Raw genomic sequence first — 22754 nt, 5'->3', positions numbered from 1 at the left:
AAAAAAACCTTCTTGTTTCCATTTCTGGACTTCATTTTGATATATATCATATTGTATGATCAGATGCATACAGGCATTGTGCCTTTCTGTTCTTCCCCTAAGAGTGTCCGCCTTTGGTCTTACTGCGTGTGATTGCCTAGAGTCTTGTGTAATTTATCATGTCCCAGTGTATTTTTCCCCACCATCCAGTGTGTTTACTTGTAGATTTAGGCACATTCTAGTTACCACAAATGAGGGAAACCATGCATTCTATGTTAGGAAGAGAATTCTAAGAATGGCCAAGCTATTAATCTCAGTTGATGTATGGCCTTGAGAAATAAATTAAATAAAGGTAACTTTAACCACTTTGACATACAGGTTGAATACATGCCAATTATTAACCACAGGTCATGGCAGTACTTGGTATTGTCACGTGTAGAGCTAATGGTACACATCTAGTAGTAGTGTAGTGCATGTCTTGGCTCAACCATTCTATAGGACAACTTTATATTGTGTATCGTTAGCTATAATACCTATACTTTTTTTTTTTTGCTGGTTATGGGGCTTGAACTCAGGGCCTGGGTGCTGTCCATGAGTTTTTTTCCCTCAAGGCTAGCTGTCTACCACTTGAGCCACAGCCCCACTTCTGGTGTTTTCTGAGTAGCTTATTGGAAATGAGTCTCACAGACCTGCCTGCCAGGGCTGGCTTTGAATTGCAATCCTCAGATCTCAGCCTCCTAGGATTACAGGCTTGAGCCACTGGTGCCCAGCTGCCCATACATCCCATACATTTGAGACAGAAATTCCATTTCTAGGACTCTATGTTAAGGACACGAATAGACATCTTTTGTGGTATTTTCCCATTCCATTCTCCTCATACACTCCCCCCCGGAAAAAGATCCCCATGCTCGTGTGCATGAGAAGAGGAAGCCAGGAGACACAGCCAAGAGAAGAGTCTCTCAGAGGTTGTTCAAAGCAAACTTGGGCAGGGAAGTCTATGAGGCTTTTATCTCCAATCAGCCACCACAAAAACTGAAAGTAGAGCGGTGGCTCCAGTGGTAGAGTGCTAACATTGAACACAAAAGCTTCATGACAGCACCCAGGCCCTGAGTTCAAGACCTAGCCCCCCTGGATTGGTGCACGCATGTGCATGCACGCACGCACGCACACACACACACACACACACACACACACACACACACAGAGAAAATCAAAGAATAAACAATAATCATGAGTCAGGTAGATTTCAAATAAATATTCCAAGAAGTTTGCATTTGGGCAGATGAATCATTTCTCCTGCAGGATCTGGGGATAATGGCATCCACGGGATGAGGAAACGCAGCCACAAATGAGGTCAAGAATCACTGGAAGAAAACATGTTGCCTTCTTGCAGATGATACGATGGTTGTTCTCAGATATGAATCATGTTGAGATCTTGCCAAGAAGTGAGTGTCATCACAAGAGGTTTTTTAAAAAGTAACAAATTATCTATCTGGAATAGGAAATGTGAACAGGATTGTCTACAGGGGGAAAAAAAAACCAGGGTGGAGTATGTTTTGTAATATGCATTGCAGGAATATAGATTTAAAAATACCCTGGTTCTCTCTTTCATGTGGTTCATGAAAACATAATCTTTGTAAAATTCATCTTTGCACCACGTACACACAAAGATTGTAGATGTGTTTATTTAAATGTCTTCAAACTGAATTTCCTCAGGCTGTATTATAGGACAAATTGATTTCCTCTTGAAAAAATGGGTTATTAAGGGTTACATTACAGGTTCTCATTTGTGTGGGCTAATCAATGTCCCTTTCCATATAGCGATTAACTTTCAGGAAACCCTCTGGGACCTACTGTATGGAAATAAAGATGGATATTGCTGTAGCAATAATGCCTGACTCAAAGGCACCAACCACGTTTCTCATTCATGTATGGCTACCAGAGGCTTCCCTGTGGTCTGTGTGGTCTCCATGTCCTTGGTCACTGCCAGTTACCAAAGTGCTGTTACAGTCTTGTGCTCTGTGTATCTCTCCAGCAAAGCTTTCAGTGTGAAATGATTGGCTACCGTGGGGAGCTTGAACTTGTTTAGGACTCAGTTTCTTTTTCTCTTCGGTAGGATGAAATATTTATAAAAATACCATTTGCACGAATGAGCATTAGCAAAGACTGAAGATATATTTTGAGTTCTGTAAAGTTGGAGGACATTGGCTCACAACTGGTGCTCTCCTACTTGAACCACTTTTGGCTTTTTGCTGGTTAAAAGGAAACAGGTGTCTGATGGACTTTTCTGTTGAAGGTGGTTTTAAACCACAATCCTCAAACCTCAGCCTCCTGTGGAGCTAGGATTACTGGTGTGAACCAGTGTCTGGTTAATAAATTGCTTTCAACAAAAAGATGAGGGAGATCTAATCAGTGAAATGATGCACCATACACATTCTAAGATTCATCTAATATATTAGGGGAGTTTGCAATGTAGGTCAAAATCAGCAGGGAGTCTGTTGTTTCAAAGCCAGAAGAGTAAATGGGGACACTGATAAATGAGTCACTTCGAATTATTCTGTAATTATTCAATTATAGGCTGGGAGAATTCTCTGAAGGAAAACAAAAGAAGTTGATTGATTTAAGCAGCAAAGACAAATTCCCCCCACAAAGAAATGACCTGCGCTCTGGTCTCCACAGATGAGCTGAATTTAATAGGGAAAGAGAAATGGCCTGAAAGGAAGGTTGGGCAAATAAGATATGACCATATGAAACCCTGTATTAGCAGGGAGAAAGGGTTCATCATGGTGGAATCAAGGAAGGGAGCTTGATGATAGTGTTTAGAAATAGATGCTAGTTGAGTATGCTTGTAGTCGGAGTGGAAGGACCCGGATGAGCGGGAGATGCTGTGTATCTGAATATGGAGGAGAGGTGGAGGAATGGAGTAGGGCTGAAAGGAGTGGACATGAATCAGGCCAGAGAGGATGAATTAAGGATGAAGTGAAGTCTAAGGGAGATCACTAGCCAAGAATGAGGAGGTAAATTTGTCATAAATGTGAGATGAACGTAGAGGGGAGAAGGCCAAACAAATGGATGCACAACATTGAGGTTCTTATGGAATTGCACACAAGCTCCCGTAAGTGAGGCTTGTGACTGAGGAATGATGCATCCGGTGGTAAGCCTTGCTGCCCTCTTCAGAACACCAGGGATCAAGGGAGGAGGAGCCAAGGGTCTATTGTTCAAGTCTAAAAGTAGAGGCACAGGAGTGGGGAGGCTAGCAACAGGAGAGGCTGAGGAGATCTGAGAGGCATGTTTTGAAGTTGGGTGTGAGAATTGCAAACAAGGTTCAAAGTGGGGCCAGGGAGAGAACTTCCTCAAGCATATTAGATCAGGACAGAGGAGATCAAAGGGACTGGAATAGACGGAAGTTCTCTGAATTACAGACACTCAAAGGTCTTTGAAGGTATAAGTTTCATAAAAATTTGTTTCCTGAAAAGACAAAAATGGATAAAGGTAGTTATGCAAGAAGCAACTTTATATAACATTTCTTCAAAGAAACAGATGGCAAAAATTTCCCCTTTACTCCCTTTAATTTTAATCTTCTTGCTATCAAAACAGACACACAAAACCATTTATGGACTGTGTATTGCATTCATATATTAAAATTAAAACCATTATCACTATGGAAGGGAATAATAAACAGGCCATTAAATAAAGTTGAATGTTTGCCTGGTGATTTATGCCTTAGAAAAGTAATATACTTGGTTGTTTTCCTAGTATTCTTATTGCTATAACCTAAGTTGGTGACTGATACTCATTACAGTCTGATGTATACTTAATAAAACTATACTAATCTCAACATTGACATTACCAGAGCATTACATTGAAATAACATAATTGTAAATCACAAACAGCCAAACATATTTGTAGTAACTATGATAAAATAACATTACAAAGTACAGAGCAGGATAAATGGAGGGGATATTTACAATGAACTTCCTTGAGAAAGAGAGAGAGAGAAAAAAACACAGAGGAAGAAAGTCATAGTTTCTGCTTACCAGCCTCCTCCCATTGAGAAGAAGCTACTGGGTTTCCTCATTAAGCTAGAGCCTGATTGTTTTTTGTTTGTTTGTTTGTTTTTTGTTTTAGTCTGTCGTGGGGCTTGAACTCTGAAGAGCTGTCCCTCAAGTCTTCAGCTCAAGGCTAGTGTTCTACCACTTGAACCACAGCGCCACTTCTGGTTTTCTGGTGGTTTATTGGAGATAAGAGTTCCACGCAATGGTATTTTCACAATAAAAAAAAAAAAGAAAAAAAATCACACACAAAAAAGAGTTTCACGCACTTTCCTGCCGAGGTTGGCTTTGAAACTCCATCCCCAGATCTCAGCCTCCTGAGTAGCTAGGATTATAGGTGGTTTAATACTGCTCCTTATTGATAATTTGATAATGTCCCAGAATAGACTATGCATGTCAATCTCTTTTTCCCTCTTCTGTAGTTTGAATAAAATATGAGTTTATATTAGTTCTCTTTTCTACCAAATCCAGGTAAAAGCAAAGAGCATTTGAATAAGCACAGGGCAGATTGTGCTTAAAAAGTTTATCATTGTTGTTTTATCTGATGTAGCTACACTCTTCAAAAACTAAAAAATAAGCCTACTTTATGGCCTTGCTAAACCACTGTTGAATACATACACATATACATACATACATACATTATAATATATAGGAGAGATACCTGCATACCCATGTTCACTGTAGCCAAAATGTGCCCATCAACTGTAGATATGGTATGTATATATCATGGAATATTACACAACCTTAAAGCAATGAGATTACCTCATTTGTAGGAAAATGGATGGAATGGATGGATATTTTGAAGTCTCAGAACATTCTATCATGCCTTTCCACTAGGGTAATACAGGCCTATTCATCTTATGTTTAGAAACTAGCCAAGCACTAGAGTTGGTTATTCTGATTAAAATATAATATGTGTACATCAGACATACCATGCTACAAAATGAATACACACTACATAAAAGAATGACCAGAGAGTAAAACACTGTATTAAGAGAGTGAGTACCAGTGGGATCTGGAGTGACAGGCCTGAGGCATGGGGAGATTTTCCTCTCTTTCTGTTCTGGCTCGATTTGTGCATGGCAGTCTGGTGTCGGTAGAGAGTGGATTTCTGCAAGAGAGATGTAGGAGGGGCTCTGAATCTGCATACACAGAAACATAGGTCCCATGCTTTCCCTTATTTGCAATAACTAGTATGCATCTAGGACAAATAGAAAAGGTCAAAAACTATATCCATATGATCAGATAAAAGTTAAGCGAAATGAACCCCAAGATAGGGACACAAGTGGTTTTTTCTTTCTTGCTATTGTTTCGAATGCATTTTTAAGGTACCATATGGTTTGCTTTGTATGTCCCTCCCCCTTGGTATAACCCGTTTTCACTGTATTTGATGTTGGTATAATTTGGGGAGGGGAAGGGAAAAAACAAAATGTTTAAATAGGGATACAGGTAGACCCACTGCAACAATGAGATGTACAAGTCATTATGTCGAAAAATGCACTTTACAACTTTGGCATGGGAGGGGGGGAGATGGGAAGGAATGAGAAGGGGAAACAAAGGAGGAGGCAACAATTCTTGATAAGAAATGTACTCATTACCTTGCTCATGTAACTGTAACCCCTCTGTACAGTATTTTCACACTAAAAACTTATTAACAAAACAAATAACCTATGCTTGAGAGAGTATGGCATTAAATTACAAATAAAAAAAGACCACAAGAAAGGACTCTGGAAGAGATAAAAGTGTTTTATATTGTGGTTCTTTCATGGAAATTTTTTCCTCCATTTTTTGAACAGTTTTTCATTTTGCAGGGGTCCTTGCAACTTACTTAACCAGTCTTCTCCACAGAACCTGTTACTGGACAGTTGAGGGATCAAGGAGTATTCTGGAAGGAAAGGACTGTGGTGTATGAGGGGAAAGATGGATGCTATTCAGCTTCAGATGGCTGCCACGGTGTCAGATACGAGCTCCATGTTGTAGTTATGAGAGTCTGGAAATCCAGATTCAGACACACTTTGGTAAACAAAATATATCAAGGAGACATGTTTGAACTAGAGACCCCTGGTTTGCAGGCCATGATGTGGCTGGTTCTGACGTGGATATATTTGAGGCTGTGAGTATCCCTGGACTCCGCTGCCCTTATTTAATTGATATCTGAGAAGGAAATTAAAGAGTCTGATTTATACTCTAGGATGAAGTCATAGAGGAATTAGGCCTGCATTCTGCAGCAGGTTTGCCCTGCTTTCAGGTTGTGAACATCAAGAGAGTGTTCATCTGCAACATCTAGTGGCCACGAAAGAAAACACAGCCCTGTCAAACTCATCAGCCAAGCACTGAGAGTGAGTAGGTAAGCAAACAAGAAAGCAAGCAAGCCTTTAGGCTTAGAGTGGGGAAGGGTAGGCCTCAAGAGAGAGAAAATGGACTTTCCATTAATACAGGAAGGTGGAGTGACTCAGTGGAAAATTACAAGGTATGACCAAGCAAACATTCCAAGCCATTATATACACTATACTAGTTACATTGCAGCTGAATTATGTTTTGGTTAAATGCCTCAAAAGTCAGAATGAAGGACTTCTATCTTCTTCTTGTTTCCTCTTGTTAATGGACATTCAATGGGAAGATTTCAAAAGGATAAATATCAGTTCTTTTTTTTTGGGGTCTGGCTGTGGGGCCTGAACTCTGGGTCTGGGCGCTGTCCCTCAGCTCTTCAGCTCAAGGCTAGCGCTCTACCACTTGAGCCACAGCACCACTTCCGGCTTTTTTCTTTTTGCTTATGTGGTGCTGAGGAATCGAACCTAGGGCCTCATGCATGCAAAGCAAGCGCCCTACCACTGAGCCACTTTCCCAGCCCTAAATATCAGTTTTTTAAATAAGTTTTTTATTGTGAAAATACTGTACAAAGGGGTTACAATTTTATGGGCAAAGTAATGAGTACGTTTCTTATCCAGCATTGTTGCCTCCTCCTTTGTTTTTCCCCTACCATCCCATCCCTCCCACCTCATCAATTACATCCCCCCACCCCTGTAAAGTTTGTTTTTCGACATAGCATGTTGTACATCTCATTGTTGCAATGGGTCAATCTGTATCCCTATTTAAACAATTTGTTTTTTTTTTCTTTTCCTTCTCCAAATTATACCAACATCAAATACAGTGAAAACAGGGGAAGCTATACTGTGGGGGAGGAACAAATATCACATTTTATTAGTTTTTTTTATGACTTTATGGCTAGATAGTAACTGGCAAAGACATTGCTCAATCTATATTGGGCAATAAATATTTATCAGTCTGGCACTGTTCTAGGCTAATCTGCCTACATCAGGTATATTAGTTGGCATGTGGATTCCTCATGAAGTGACTTCCCTTTTAACTTGAGAAAAATGCAAAGGATGCAAATATGAAACTCCACTCTATTTGTTGAATGAATACACATTGTGTATGAGCTATGAACAGAGTAGAATGCTTGCGTTTGCTGTTTACATTGGGCTGATGAGGGGATAGGGAAAGAAGTATTGGGAAGGCTTTGCACACAGATTCCTTAGAAATGTGGGATTATACTCTACTGTGTAGACTATACAAAATCAAAGTTACTTTCTCCAAAATAGAACTTTCCAGTTGTTAGAAAGATTCATCAATTTAAAATATCCCTCCATACAGTTATTTTTTCAGATTATTCAGTGTAATTTGATATACAGAACCCAGCTATTTAGCTCAGTGGTGTGAATATAGGAGATCTCTGCAGATAATAGCTCAGTTGAATTAAAGTAGATGACAGTGTGGACAAGACCTGTGCATAGAAATGCCCGAGGTGGGTAATCTTTGATAAGGGAGCTAAAAAAATAGAATGGAAGAAAGACAGCATCTTCAGTAAATGGTGCTGGCAAAATTGGCTATTCACCTGTAGAAAACTAAAGCTAGATCCTTATATATCACCCTGCACCAGAATCAACTCCAAATGGATCAAAGTCCTCAGAATCGAAGCAGACAGTCTGAAAACATTACAGGATGGAATAGGAGAAACCTTAGGTCTCTTTGGCACAGGCCAAAATTTTCTTAATAGAGATCCAGAAATACAACAAATCAAAGAAAGATTGGACAAATGGGATTGCATGAAGCTGCAGAGCTTCTACATGGCAAAGGACATAGCTAGTAAGATCAATAGAAAGCCCATGGATTGGGAGAAGATCTTTACTAACCATACAACAGACAAGAGTCTCAGATATCTAAAATATACTTGGAACTAAAAAAACTAAATCCCACAACAACAAATCCTCAAAGAAACAACTGTCCCATAAATAAGTGGGCTAAAGACTTAAAGAGAAACTTCTCCAAAGAGGAAATAAGAATGGCCAATAGACACATGAAGAAATGCTCAACTTCTCTAGCCATAAAAGAAATGCAAATCAAAACAACATTGAGATACCACCTCACCCCAGTTAGAATGGATATAATCAAGAACTCTAATAACAACAGATGCTGGAGGGGAGGTGGACAGAAGGGAACCTTACTGCATTGTTGGTGGGAGTGTAAATTTGTTCAACCACTTGGAGCTCCCTTGAGACCCAGCATTCCCACTTTTGGCCATTTACCCAAATGATCACAAGTAAGACCAGACTAAAGCTACCAGCACAACTATGTTTATTGCAGCATTATTTACCATAGCTAAGATATGGAACCAACCCAGATGCCCCTCAGTAGATGAATGGATCAAGAAAAAATATATATACAATGGAATTCTATGCCTCCATCAGAAAGAATGACATTGCCCCATTTGTTAGGAAATGGAAAGACTTGGACAAAATTATATTAAGTGAAGTAAGCCAGGCCCAAAGAAACATAGGTCCCATGGTTTGCCTATTTGCAATAACTAGTATATATCTGGGACAAGCAAAAAAGCTCATATAAGATGATGTTAAGCGAAATGAACCCCAAGATAGGGACACAAGTGTTTTTTTCTTCCTTGCTATTGTTTCCAATGTATTTATAAGGCACCATATAATTTTTTTTGTTGCTTTGTATGTCTCTCCCCCATGGTATAACTCCTGTTTTCACTGTATTTGATGTTGGTATAATTTTGGGAGGGGAGGGGAAAAAACAAAATGTTTAAATAGGGATACAGATTGACCCATTGCGTAAAACACTGTCCAAAACCAAACTTTACAATTTAGGCAGGGTATGGGGGGTGTAGTTGAGGAGGTGGGAAGGATGGGATGGTAGGGGTAAAACAAAGGAGGAGGCAATAATGCTGGATAAGAAATGTACTCATTACCTTGCTCATGTGACTGTAACTCCTCTGTACAGTATTTTCACAATAAAAATATTATGTAAAAAAAAAAAAAAAAGAAATGCCCTAGGTGGGGAAATGAGGAAAATTTACCTCCTACAGGAGAAATGTTGGTAAGAAAAGAAGGCAACACTTAGGGCATTGGAAAGCCAATGGTACCACCGCAGGAACAGGCAGAATTCAGAGTCTAGAGCCCAGATACTGGAGTCAGGATCTGTGGTAAAACCCCTGGAGACCCTAGTGAGGCCCTTGATGGTTAATTTTGTCCTTTTCAGGCCCCCATCATTGCAGTCACTTTGGCCACACCCATGTAAGGTGACAGAAGAAGGGTGGTTTTCTATGCTCTTTTTGTATGACTTTCAAAGAAAACAGATTCATTTTCCCCCCATTAATTTTATTTTCATTTATTATCAATAATTGCGGTTCTGGCTTTTCTCAGACCAGAATCTGCAATAACAGCTCAAGCAATGTAGATAAAAATGGCATTTACAATTCATCACCTTAATTTTCTCATTAGGAACTTGGCCTCAGTGTGCTTCATAGGGAACTTATTCACTTCTGGCCTCTGTATAATTGTTAGCGTTCAAACCCCCTAAAACTATGGAATTACATATACATATTTTGAGAGAGTTCCTTGCTTTTATTAGATTTGCAAAGGCTCGTGTGAGCATAAAGTAAATAACCACTTCTCTAATGTAAAGGAATCACATTTCTTCTTCAATTCAGAGACTGGATGGCAGTTGGGATGCAGACATGAGCCAGACCATTAGAGCTGCTTCTTCCCTTCCAGTCACCAAAGAGAACAGCATTTTCCAGGAAATGTCATGGAAATCAGCTAGAGACGATGCATCCATGGTGAAATGCTCAGACTAATCTTGGATATGCACATTTCCCAAGAATGTACAGTGCCATGTAAGGGTCCGGCTTCTCATGTATGGATCCCTAGTTTTCATTTTGCTCTGGATTCTTTACACATTGTAGACATAACTGTGGGGTCTTGAATGATTCAATTTCTTCCCTTCTATATGGCTTTACAGTTCTGAAACCTTGACTATTCTGAAGTAATGCCTGGAGTTTCTAGGCAGTACTTGTCTTGTACTTTCTCTCTCCCTCTCTCTCTCTCTCTCTCTCTCTCTCTCTCTCTCTCTCTCTCTCTCTCTCTCTCTCTCTCTCTCTCTCTCTCTCTCTCTCTCTCTGTTAGCTTATGTTCTGCTGTCTAGGTCACCATCAGTTGCCACTGGATGGAGCTCTAGCATCAGGCAAGGAATCTCTCTCTGAATTCAAGTTATGTAATGAAGGGACGCTTAACCCTGAGTTCCCTTGGTTATATACATAAAGGTAGTTGATTTCTTGCTATTTTTGAGGTAGAATATTTTATTGATTATTTGGGTCTGTCCATTGAGTTCTCTTAGGAAGTCTTAAAGCTAACTACTTTTAAAACTAAGGGTGTTAATTTTTGTTTAGAAAGTTCCCGTTACCTTCTGAACCCACGCTGGCAATGACAAGGTTAGGTGCATTAGATGTTGCTGAGATGCATTGTGTACCACTTTAATAACAAATGATAGGACTGAAACATTTCTGACTCTCTAATAATGAATGACATGACTGAAACATTTCTGACATGAGGGATTACTCAATGGTTCCTTGCTGCCTGGAGATAAATGGGAATATTTCTCAAATTTTACTAAGGTTTATGGACTGAAAACTACATCTAGGAGAAGTTGTATTTTTTTTAAATACCATATTAGGAAACTTGCAATTTACCTGACTTTCTATCTTCTGTTATCTACCATGGTATTTTAATTACAATATTACCCACTCACAATATCTTATTTCCAGTATTTTTATGTACTCATTCTCTATAAATGGGATGTTAATTTATGCAAACTGTTGTCTCTCAAATTACTTACTAAGGGATGAATTCCTTATTTGCCAACATTGGATTTAGAATCAGACCCTTAACCATAGGTTATCATAAGACCAATAGGAACTGTACATGGTGAATTGTCATCATTATTATTAAAATTATGGCAACATTAATAGAAGATATTGCATATCGAATATAATCTTTATCTTCCAATACTCTTTTGCTTTACTTTATAAATAATAATTCTGTTGCAGGTCACATGTGCTTTTAAAGATTGACTAACCAGTAGAAATGCATATTTCTATATATATCTATTGGCTTCAGCTAGAAATTATATGATAATTATCATTATATAATGACACTGCAGGCCTTTTTGTTTTTATATTTTTCAGATAAGGTCTCATTTTTTAAAAAAAGTTCCTATCAGCCTTGGACCATGATCATCCTAACTAGATAGCTGGGATTATGAAAATACACCATGCTTGGCCTAGAGAAACTTTTTAATGTTCGTCCTAGGCATCTTTTTCGACTCCTTCATTAGTGAGGAGTTTGTAATAAAATAATTTGTATTTGGGTTTGAAGTCAGGGCCTCATTCTTGCCAGGCAAGGGCTCTACCATGAAAGCTACAGCCAAAGCCCTTTTTGCTTTAGTTATTTCTCTAACAGGGTGGTGAGATTGTAGTTGGAACAACCTTGCATGAGGTCCCCAGTGCCTGTAGGATGACAAACACACACAACCACACCTAACTTATGGCTTGAGATAGAGTCCAGAAAACTTTATGCTCAGTCTGTCCTCACACTCGGTTCCTGAGTAGCTAGGAATCACTCTACCTGACTTCATCTAAACTTTTATACGTACTGCATTACTTTACAATTCAGTAGAGATTCTTACAAAGCCCAAAAATCAGTTTCATGAGTGGAGATCTCCTCTGGGGTTGATTTTGATAGGTGATTGCTTTCTTCTAAGGAAGTGAAAAAAAAAAAACCCAAACAGAAAACAAACCCAAACAGAAAACAAACCCAAACAGTGGCTATAACACACTCACAATAAATGAGATGGCAAATTCTCATTTTAAAAGCGTGGTTGCAAAAACAGAAAAGATATATGTCTCGACCGTGTTGCAGGGTGAAATAAAAACACACGTGCCCAGCTAATGTCCTTTTGAAAAAAATTACTTTCAACTGAGATGTAGAGACATAAAATTTTACCTACTAATGAGGATCATGAGCTATTTTGCTTCCTGTATGCTAGGTTCCCTTTGATCGACATACTCATGAGATGCCCCAGCTAACAGTTGTTGAAAGACAACAGGATTTGGTGGACAGAACATGGCTTTCCTGTTGGACAGACCTGACATTGCCTCATGGTAGACAGGACTGGAAGCATCTGGGTTAGTCATCCACAAAATTCACACCGAACAGAGAATGCCTGTAAAAACATAGTGATGGACTCTTAGTGGAGAAGTCACGATTGGACCATGCACCCGTTTGCAACTCCTCTGGGGATTGAGTGAACATATTTGAGTGACTAGACATAGGCCGTACACCTTTGTCTTTGCTATTGGTGGGCAGAGAAACCTGTGACTTCTTTTGCTCTTATAAGAGAAAGTGAGAGACCTACCTCCTGGAAGAATATATGTGTTGGAGAATTCGTCCCTTCCCCCTGATGAAGGAGCTTTGATTACTGGCTATTAAAACAACAAATTCATTTCCACTTTCATGGGTTCAAGTTCTATGGCCGAGTCATTTTGCCACTGTCACACTGTTGGCACAAAGTGACTACTCACGATCTTTTATCCATTCATGCTTTTATTCATCTACTCATTTCTCAATAGCCGAGTGCCTTCTTTGTACTAGGAACCATTGGACACTGAATTCTATTGGCAAGAATCACATTTTGTTCCATATCCAATTCTCCATGTCTAAAAAACAAAAGCCAATTTCTGACACATTCAAGTGCACTCTGGGGTTCTTGTTCATCTCATGCAAGCCCTGCCTGCTTGAGCCAATGCCTCTGGCACAGAGAGAGCTGGGTGTCACCTGTGGGTGCCGGGACAGCCAGCACTGCTCTGTTTCCTGACTGCGCTCAATATAAGCTAGACATCCAATGGCAATCATTGAACAGAGAAATAATGAGCTGGAGGGGAATGATGTATTTCCTCTTCCCTATGTCCTTTAAATATTACTGAACAACTATCCAGAGAAGAGAATGTATGTTTCTTTTCATTGACTATTTAACTTGGGAATTAAGAAATGAATTCTGCACACTTTACTCAGGGATAGAGAATTTCAAGATGGCCAGGCGTAATTGATGGTAGACTTTAATATGAAAGAGGCCACGTAGGAGTTAAGTTTGGAATGCTTTCCTTTAAGGACTCTCCTCCATAAAGATTCAAAGGATTAAGATTTAAAGATTTAAAACTCCCAGCTAAGTTACTTATGACTCATACTCTGAAATGTTTCCCATTAGAAAAAAAAAAATGGATCTTAGGGGACTGGGACTTGTCTTTGAGGTTGCTTTTCATCCTTTCAAAAGCCCCTGGGATTGTTCTTGTTCTTTTTTCATGTGTTAATGAACTTAACCAATTTTATGTTAACACACGTAAATATCTAGACATTTCAGATGTCTACCAGTCACCAAACTGACACTTTCAAGCAGAAAATGGGGAACATTGCCTTTAGTTCTCGCTGGTCCTCCATACACACACACACACACACACACACACACACACACACACACACACACACACACATGTGTATATATATATATATATATATATATATACATGTGCACGAATACACACACATATATTAGATATTAGTATAGGAAAACTTGAGATTCCCCACCCCCCATAAAAAAGCCTGGAGAAAATCAGATAAAATAGAGAGAAAAAGAGTTGGTGGCTTCCTTTATAAGGAATTATAACCAGGTCTTCCCTTTAACTCCTTCCCCCAATCTAATGTCATCAGCCAAGTTAGGAGCTGCTTTGAAGCCAGTGCTAGAGAAAACTCAGCTGAATTGTGTTACTTGTATTAATGGCCTGCAGACAATTTAAGAAGGTAGAAATTAAGAAGTTGCCTACATAGGATTTATGGATTTTTTTGAAAACTTTATTATAGTGTGAAAGCATTACACATTTAGTAGAAAATGTACTTCAACTTTTAAATTCTGATCTTTTCTTGGGCTAGCCATATGAGATATTATATTCTCGAGATGATCAGGCAGTGAATTCACACAGGGGCAAATAACCAATACTTTCCATATTCTGTTTAGTAAGTCATGATGGCTAGTAGGTTAGGTGTTTGTTAAATTTATCACACACATACAGTATATTAAACTTACAATGAGTTTATTGGTATGTAACCCCCTATCGTAAGTTGTGGAGAATCTATATTCAATTTAGTGTGATAATTAGGTCTTAAGTGACAAATAAATTAATCTCCCTCTCTTTTTTAAAAATCAGCACAAATTAGTTGTACAAAGGGGTCTTATTTTAACGTGTCCATTTATTTCTCTGTTCTTTCCCAAACTAATCTCATTGTGCTTTTCACTGTTCCATATTCGTGTATGTACTTGAAATATTTTGACCATATTTGTTCTCCATCATCTTCTCTCATCATACAATCCTTCCAATTAGTGCTCACATTTCAGGTAAGACAAATTCTAATGCCCTAGCTAATTTCATCTCCTTTTCACTTGAGGTTTGTTTTTCTAGTCAACACAAACCAAGAAAATATTAATAGAAGTATTTATTTATTTATTTTTTTAAATTTAATTTTATTTTATTTGTGAACATACTGTACAGAGGGGTTACAATTACATGGGCAGGATAATGCATACATTTCTTACCAAGCATTGCAGCCTCCTCCTTTTGTTTACCCTTCACGTCCCTTCCCAGCCAATAGAAGTATTTAATGTGCAAATTTGTGTTTCTTCCCTCTATTTCTTAAAAAATGTTTTTGAGGTTAATGTAACTGTACATCTCTCTACATCTCTACTCTTGTTTGGAAATGCATTTTTCACAGTGCTTCTATATTTAATCCTTTCATATCATGCAGTTTAGTGGTCTTATTTAAGGAGTCATTTATAATTTTCTTAAGATACTGAGACTTGCCAGATCACAAAGATTCATGGAAAGCTGTTTGTCAGCTTTTAAAGTCCTGACTTTGATTTGGGAAGCTCTGTTTTCTTCCATTCCCCATTAACAGACTGATAAGACAGATACCTTGTGATAACTGTTGTAGGAACTGAAAATGTTTTTAGCTTGAAATTTGCAACCATTATTTGAACTGTTTTTTAGCCCCTATAGTGCCCTCTTGTGGACCAATTACCTAGCTCTAAGAATCAAACTGACTGAATGTGATGAACAATGTAATCTTTCAAACCTGAAGATGTTTTCAGTACAATGGCAGGATAAATTCTTGTATCCTACTACGTTACTAAAAAAAATCCTAAATATTTGCAGCTTTTTAGGACGCAATCCAAAGGTTAACCTGATAAATCTGAGGTTATTGTCATAAATAATTCAATGCAAGACCAGCCACTAGAAACAGATGGTGCTTCTGGAAGAACTTGAAAATTTTCCATTCTTAAATGAACATAAACCTTCTTCTTGGAGCTGTGCAACTCTGTGGACTTATGTGCAGGTCTGTAAATCTATGTGGTTGCTTTTTTATTGTGGTCTTGAGTCACATTCTTTTAATTTGGTGCTTCTCAAGGTATGGAAAGCCAAGGCTAACTCAAAACACAAGAGTACATGCTCTGGTTATTCTCAGTTTCTGTTGCTATCTTTCCTCCTCCTGTGCTTGCTTCCTGGTTCTCTGTTTTGCATGTGAGGATGTGGATTTCCGCAAGAGGACAAAGGACATTGTAGCAAGCCCTTATTATACCTAAGCCTGGAGTTTTACTCCCCAAATAACCAAATAGGCATATAATCTTAGGGATTTCTTTCTTTCTTTCTTTTTTCTTAGGGATTTCTTAAGGTACAGAATTGAGTCTAGATGGATTGCCACATTTTTTAAAAACCGAAGTCTTTTCAAATGATTAATAACATTTCTGTGGACAATTGTGTTTGAGAAGTTACAACTGGATTTGATGAATAATCTGAAGCAAAGGGAAAACAAGCATGCAAGAAAACAAAGAAAAAAATGAAAGAAAATGAGGGAATCCAGGTGGTAGCAACTTTCACTTTTCACTTTTTAATCGATAATATTTGTAGTTATTGATGGGATGTAGTGTTCTAAGTTGATTCATATATGCAATATATAAGTCAAACCAGGATAATTAGCATTTTCATCTTCTCTATTATTATTTCTATGTGCTAGGGACCCTTAAATGCTTTCTAATTATTTTAAAATGTATAGTTAAGTGTTACAGATTATAATTATCTTTCTTGTGGTATGTGAAGACAGCCTAGCATTGTGGATTTTTTTTTGAATGGGAGATAATCATTGGCTTATAAAAATTACATTAGAGCCAGGAGCCAGTGTCTCATACCTAAACTCTAATTACTCAGGAGGTTGAGATCTGAAGATCTCTGCCCAAGTAGACAAAAACCGAGAGACTCTTATCTTCAATAAGAAAAAAGCCAGAAGTGGAGGTATGGCTCAACTGGTAAGAGTGCTGGCTTTAAAAAAGAAGCTACATGAGGGTCAGGTCTTGTGTTCAAATTCCATTGACCCACACCAAAAGAAGAACAAGAAAAGAAGAAAAAAGAAAATAAAAGGATACATTAGAAAAACATGTTATGAAACTGGATATTATTACATATTTTATTGTCTCAATTCTTATTTTTTTGGTTACTGCTCACCTTTTATCTAAAGTTGAACAGACCTTTGTTTTTCAGGAAATGGAATTACACAAATGCATTGAATATTTGTGTCCTAGCCATGTGCTGGTGTTGAGACCCTAAAGATTTGGCAGATACTTGTCAGAATAAAGAGAACTTGCCTTAGTAGTATGTTACTGATGAGAATTGTAAAATGGCGCAGCTAGTTTGGGAAACAGTTGGCCTTTTCTTATAAATCTAAAGGTGCAACTACTACATGAATTAGCTATTGTGTTTTTGGGCACTTACTCTAGAGGAATAGGATTTCATGTTTGCTTGAAAGCTTTATTTGTAATAGTTCCCGAACTACAAATGGCCTAGGTGTGTTCCAACAAATGACTATGATCCAGAAGTACAAAGGGCACATTTTTTCCTGTTATATGTAGAATATAGTCCTAAAAGACATGTGTGTGTGTGTGTGTGTGTGTGTGTGTGTGTGTGTGTGTGTGTGTGTGTGTGTGTGTGTGTGTGTATTATTCATCTATAATCTTGTACTATTGCTTTCCCTTGCTGGAAGAAATTTGATAAGCTGTACATGTAATACAATCCCTGTATTGTTTTCTAAAACTGCATATAATGAACAATTATCTCACACAAAAATTTAATTCAAAATATATAGTAAGCTTTACAAAAGATGGTCCAGTTCTGAACAGAAGAATATGACATACTAGGGATAGAGTTTAGAATTTCACTTATTTATTATTTGTGCTGGTGCTGGGTCTTAAACTCAGGGTCTGGGCATTGTCCCTTAGCTTTTTTGCTCAAGACCATCATTTTACCACTTGAGCCATATCTTCACTTCTGGATTTTTGGTGGTTAATTGGAGATGAGTTTCATGGACTTTCTTGCTCTTGCGCGAGTTGCGCGAGTTGAACAGAGATCCTCCAATCTCCGCTATAGCTAGGGTTATTGGTGTGAGCCATGGAGCCTGGCAAGACGTTTCTATTTAAAGTAAGTCTATTACCCCTGAAAAGTTTTGATCATACTGTACAGATTGCTGATTGTGACTTACAATTCCATTACATCTTTCAGAGAAAAATGGATTTTAAGATTTCTTTCTTATATTCTGTTATGAAAATGTTCATGGGGCTGGGAAGGTGGCTCAGTGGTAGAGCGCTTGCCTTGCATGATGAGGCCCTGAGTTCGATTCCTCAGCACCACATAAGCAAAAAAAGGAAAAAAAGCGGGAAGTGGCGCTGTGGCTCAAGTGGTAGAGCACTAGCCTTGAGCTGAAGAACTGAGGGACAGTGCCCATGCCCAGAGTTCAGGCCCCACAATTGGCCACCCCCCCCCCAAAAAAAAGAAAATGTTCATGTTGCTATTGATAATGTCAAGGATGAGGAAAGTAAAATAAACCTTCCCTAATGTAAAAACACATTCACTAAGACAAGTATTTGTACAGTGACTTTATTTTGTGTGTGTTTTCATATAATATATAATATATAAGCTGTTGCTGCTATTGATGCATAACATACTGCTATTATTGGTCTTTTTATATAAATATGAATATATATATACATATATATATAAAATTTGAATTTTTGGAAACTTTAGCTGTGCTGTCAACTTGGAAAAAGTATCCCAGTTTACCGTGTTGAGTTGGCATTGTACAGAAATTAATAGCCATATTGGTCTAGAAATGTTAAACTTAATTTTTTTCCATTTGTACAGGGGTAAACGCACCGTATTAAATATGTAAGGTCTTATCTACGTGGGTTTGATCACAGAAACTAATATTCTCTAAATAATGAAAAAAATATGAAAGTATAGTCTTAAGTTCTTCAATAAATTCAAATAAAGCAGAATAGTTTTCCATACTCCTTCAGTTATACTTATTAGAGCAACAGATGACACATTGCCAGGTTTCTGTCTCCTGGACCCGAAAAGTGGCATTGCCAGTGAGAAGGTCCATATTAATATTTTTTCTTTTTTATTGTGAAAATACTGTACAGAGGGGTTACAATTACATGGGCAAGGTAATGAGTACATTTCCTATCAAGCATTGTAGCCTCCTCCTTTGTTTCCCCTTCCCATCCCTTCCCATCTTCCACCCTCTCCCCCCCCCCCCAGCCAGAGTTGTAAAGTTCTTTTTTTGACATAACGACTTGTACATCTCCTTGTTGCAATGGGTCCATCTGTATCCCTATTTAAAAGATTTGTTTTTGCCCTTCCTCTCCACAAATTATACCAGTATCAAATACAGTGAAAGCAGGGTTATACCGTGGGGGAGGGACATACAAAGCAACAAAGAAATCATCATATTAATATTTTTAAATTTTGTTTATTTTTAATTTTCATTAAGTAGTTGTACAAGGGAATTCAATCCAATATGTCTGTTTATAAGTACACTGCAACTTGATCAGTGTCACCCCTTCAATATGGAATTTTTAAAAATCAAAGTCATAGAAGAATTTTTTCTACTTATGTAGCTATTTTTATGTGTTGAGAGAGCCAACGAGTTCAAACAAGTAATGAATACAAAAATCTGAAAGAAAGCACTGAAAAGTGAAATATTCTACCAACTGCCAGTTACTTTATTATGGCAGTGCATGTATCTTAGCAAGCTGATTATATTTGATCACATAGTAGACCAGACATTTCAATGGTCACAAACAAATAGGGAATTCATGGTGAATTTTTAATCTGGAGTTTAGAAAGAATAAAGCTGTCATTCCCAGTGGTGTTTACATATTTAGTTTTACTGGTGTCTTGCTTGATTGAGTGTATTTGGTAGCTATTTGTTATTATTACTCTTTGAGGTCAGTTTAATTTTCTTTGGAACACTGATGTTAAGAAAAGTTATTTTGAGGGCTGGGAAGTTGGCTCAGTGGTAGAGTGTTTACCTCACATGCATGAGGGTTCGATTCCTCAGCACCACATAAGCAGAAAAAAAAAGCCGGAAGTGGCCCTGTGGCTCAAGTGGTAGAGTGCTCGCCTTGAGCTGAAATGTTGAGGGACAGCGCCCAGACCCAGAGTTCAGGCCCTATGACCGGACCTCCCCCCCCCAAAAAAAGTTATTTTGACTATAGTGAATTAAAAATTAACAAGGGGAGTATTTTGCATTTAGATCTTCAGGAAGATTTTAAGGGCAGAGTACATATATCTAAAACTCTGTCACAGTTAGCAATCTCAGTTTTAAAAAAATCTGTTAAATTCACTCCTGCATCTATAATACATTCCTACTGGTTACCAGCTTCAGCTGAAGGACAGGCTCTTGATCGCTTTGAAAATATCTAATCTCTCTTTGGCTTGGCATGAGCTTCTTGACAAGTGGTTTTGTTTGTCTGTCATGACCTGTGGCATTCAACAAGGTTTCACTCCTGGGAGCAGCATTGATTTCTCAGAGGTGTTTCTCATGTGCTTTGTATTTCTTCACAAATAGTATTCTTGCGATTCCTGTTTCGAAAAGAAGATGCATGCAGATAGTTCTATTCCATGCTTTATAGGATTTGTAAGATTGAGTATAGGTAATTGTAAATGAATATATGTAGTTGTGAGATTAAATAAGTTTATGTATATATGTATAGGTAAATATATGTGTATATATATGCTCATGCATATAAGTATATATCTATATACACTTACATATACTTATAAGTGTATATACACTTATATACATATATAGATATATATGTATATAAGTGTATATTCATATACATCTTCTCTGTAAATATATTTATATATAATATATCACATATTTATTTCTATATAATATATAAACACATAAAAATACAAAACGTAATATTTACCTGGCAGCGGAGATACCATGATCACGAAGGTGAGGCTTACCCATTTGCACTCAGGATGTGCTGACTGGATGTGGGAAACTCGACTGCATAATTTGTGGTAGTGGAGGGGCTGTGTTCATGCTCTCCCCTGAAAAAAAATACAAAATGTAATATAAAATAAAATATAATATATAGGCATTGGTTGACATAATGCTTGACACAGAATATTATCTGTCTTGCTATTAATACTGCTATGGGATTGGCTCTATTGTTGATAAATATTTCTCAAAGTTAACTCATCTCAAGCACCTTACTATGATCTCACCTATATGCATGTAGGTATACATATATGTACTGCTATATATACACATATGTATGTATATATACATACATCTGGGTCATGAGGTGAATGGCTTTCTTTTGCATTACCCCAGGCTGGAAAGGAACAAGATGAACCAACCAATCATGGACTGAAACCTCACTGAATTTGTGAGTCCAAAGATACCTTTTCTCTTCATAAACTGACCATCTCAAAGATTTCTTAACAGTGGTGGAAAGCTAACACCAAGCACGCGCATGCGCGCGCGCACACACACACACACACACATGCACACACACATTCACAATCTTCAAAGTTAAACAAGAGTTTTAGTCTGTTTTTTATACCATTTCCCTAAGCATTTCTGTTATTACCAGTGGTATTTATGGTTCCTCTTCTCCACATCTTTCAAATATAAGTAGTATCAGACTTTTTCATTCTGGTTGCTTTGCTAGTTGATGTGGTAGCTTATGGTGGCTTTAATTTCTAGTTCTCTGATTATTGGTGATGTTGAACACCTTTCACATGTCTTGACTATTTAGATATTCTTTATTGCAAAACATGTGTTTAAGTCTTTTACCCATCTTATCACCCCTTTGGCCTTTTCTCACTGATTTGTGGTGGATCGGAAATACTTTGTGATGTCTTTTGAAAAACAGAAATGTTGAATCCTAACTCTACTATACTCCTAACTCTACTATACTCCACTGTAGAACTTTTTCGTTCACAGTCTTTCAGATTAAGACCAGAATCAATGCATTCCAGTTCATGAATTATTTTTTTTTTTCCATGACTCTTCTGTGGTGAGGGAAGGGAAGGTCCAGGGCAGGGTGACAGACAAATGTAGAGAGAATTGATGGGCAAGTACAATCACAATATTCAATGTACATATGGGAAAAAGGAACTAGGCATCTTGAGGGGGGTGGGTGGGGCTGGGATCGGTGGAGGGTGGAGGATGATGAAAGAGATGACTTTGATCAAGATGCAGTGTATCCATCAGTTGACGCGTTGAGTTGAAGACTCCTTTATATATCCATTTAACGATAATAAAAATTATTTAAAACAAAAGCTAAGTTTCTCTACTCCAAGGTCACAAAATGTTCTCTTGTAGCATTCGCAGTGATCTCATTTGCCTTTTGTATTTTACTCGGTGAGAGGCAGAATCAAGTTTTAGTTCTTTTTCTCTAACAAGGGGCATCTAGACGTCTCAGCACCAGTTTTGGAAGTGTTCAGCCTTCCCTTGCTGTTATGCCATGCTGTTTTGATTAGGAAATCAATTTTTCCATAGGTGAGTGAATGTTTCTTGGCTTTCCATTGCATTCAATACGTCTCTATATGAAAAAGACTGGTAGACTTATTTTGGGAGACAGTATGGAAACACTGGTCGATTTCTGCACAGAGGTGTTTTTTAAGCTTTTAAGTGGTTTATTTATTTATATTACTTTATTGTTATAGAGGTGACGTATAGAGGAATTACAATTCCATGAATCAGGTCATAAGCACATTTCCTTACAGACAGTGTCTTCTGTTCCCTCATTCTTTCTCAGTCTCTTCTTCCCTCGTTCCCATCTCCACCCAGGAGTTGTGTAGTTCACGTTCATCAGTGTCCAGTGAGTGCCACAGCTGCACTTCTTCACCCTTTTCCCCTCAAGTTCTGTACCCTTGGCACAACCTTTCTGAAGATGTATATATTATATATA

Source organism: Dipodomys merriami, unplaced genomic scaffold (genome assembly GCF_024711535.1).
Source record: "Dipodomys merriami isolate MVZ:Mamm:240054 unplaced genomic scaffold, mDipMer1.0.p SCAF_15, whole genome shotgun sequence".
Taxonomy (NCBI): domain Eukaryota; kingdom Metazoa; phylum Chordata; class Mammalia; order Rodentia; family Heteromyidae; genus Dipodomys; species Dipodomys merriami.
The sequence above is the reverse complement of the archived record's forward strand: the minus strand, read 5'-3'. Positions refer to the sequence as shown.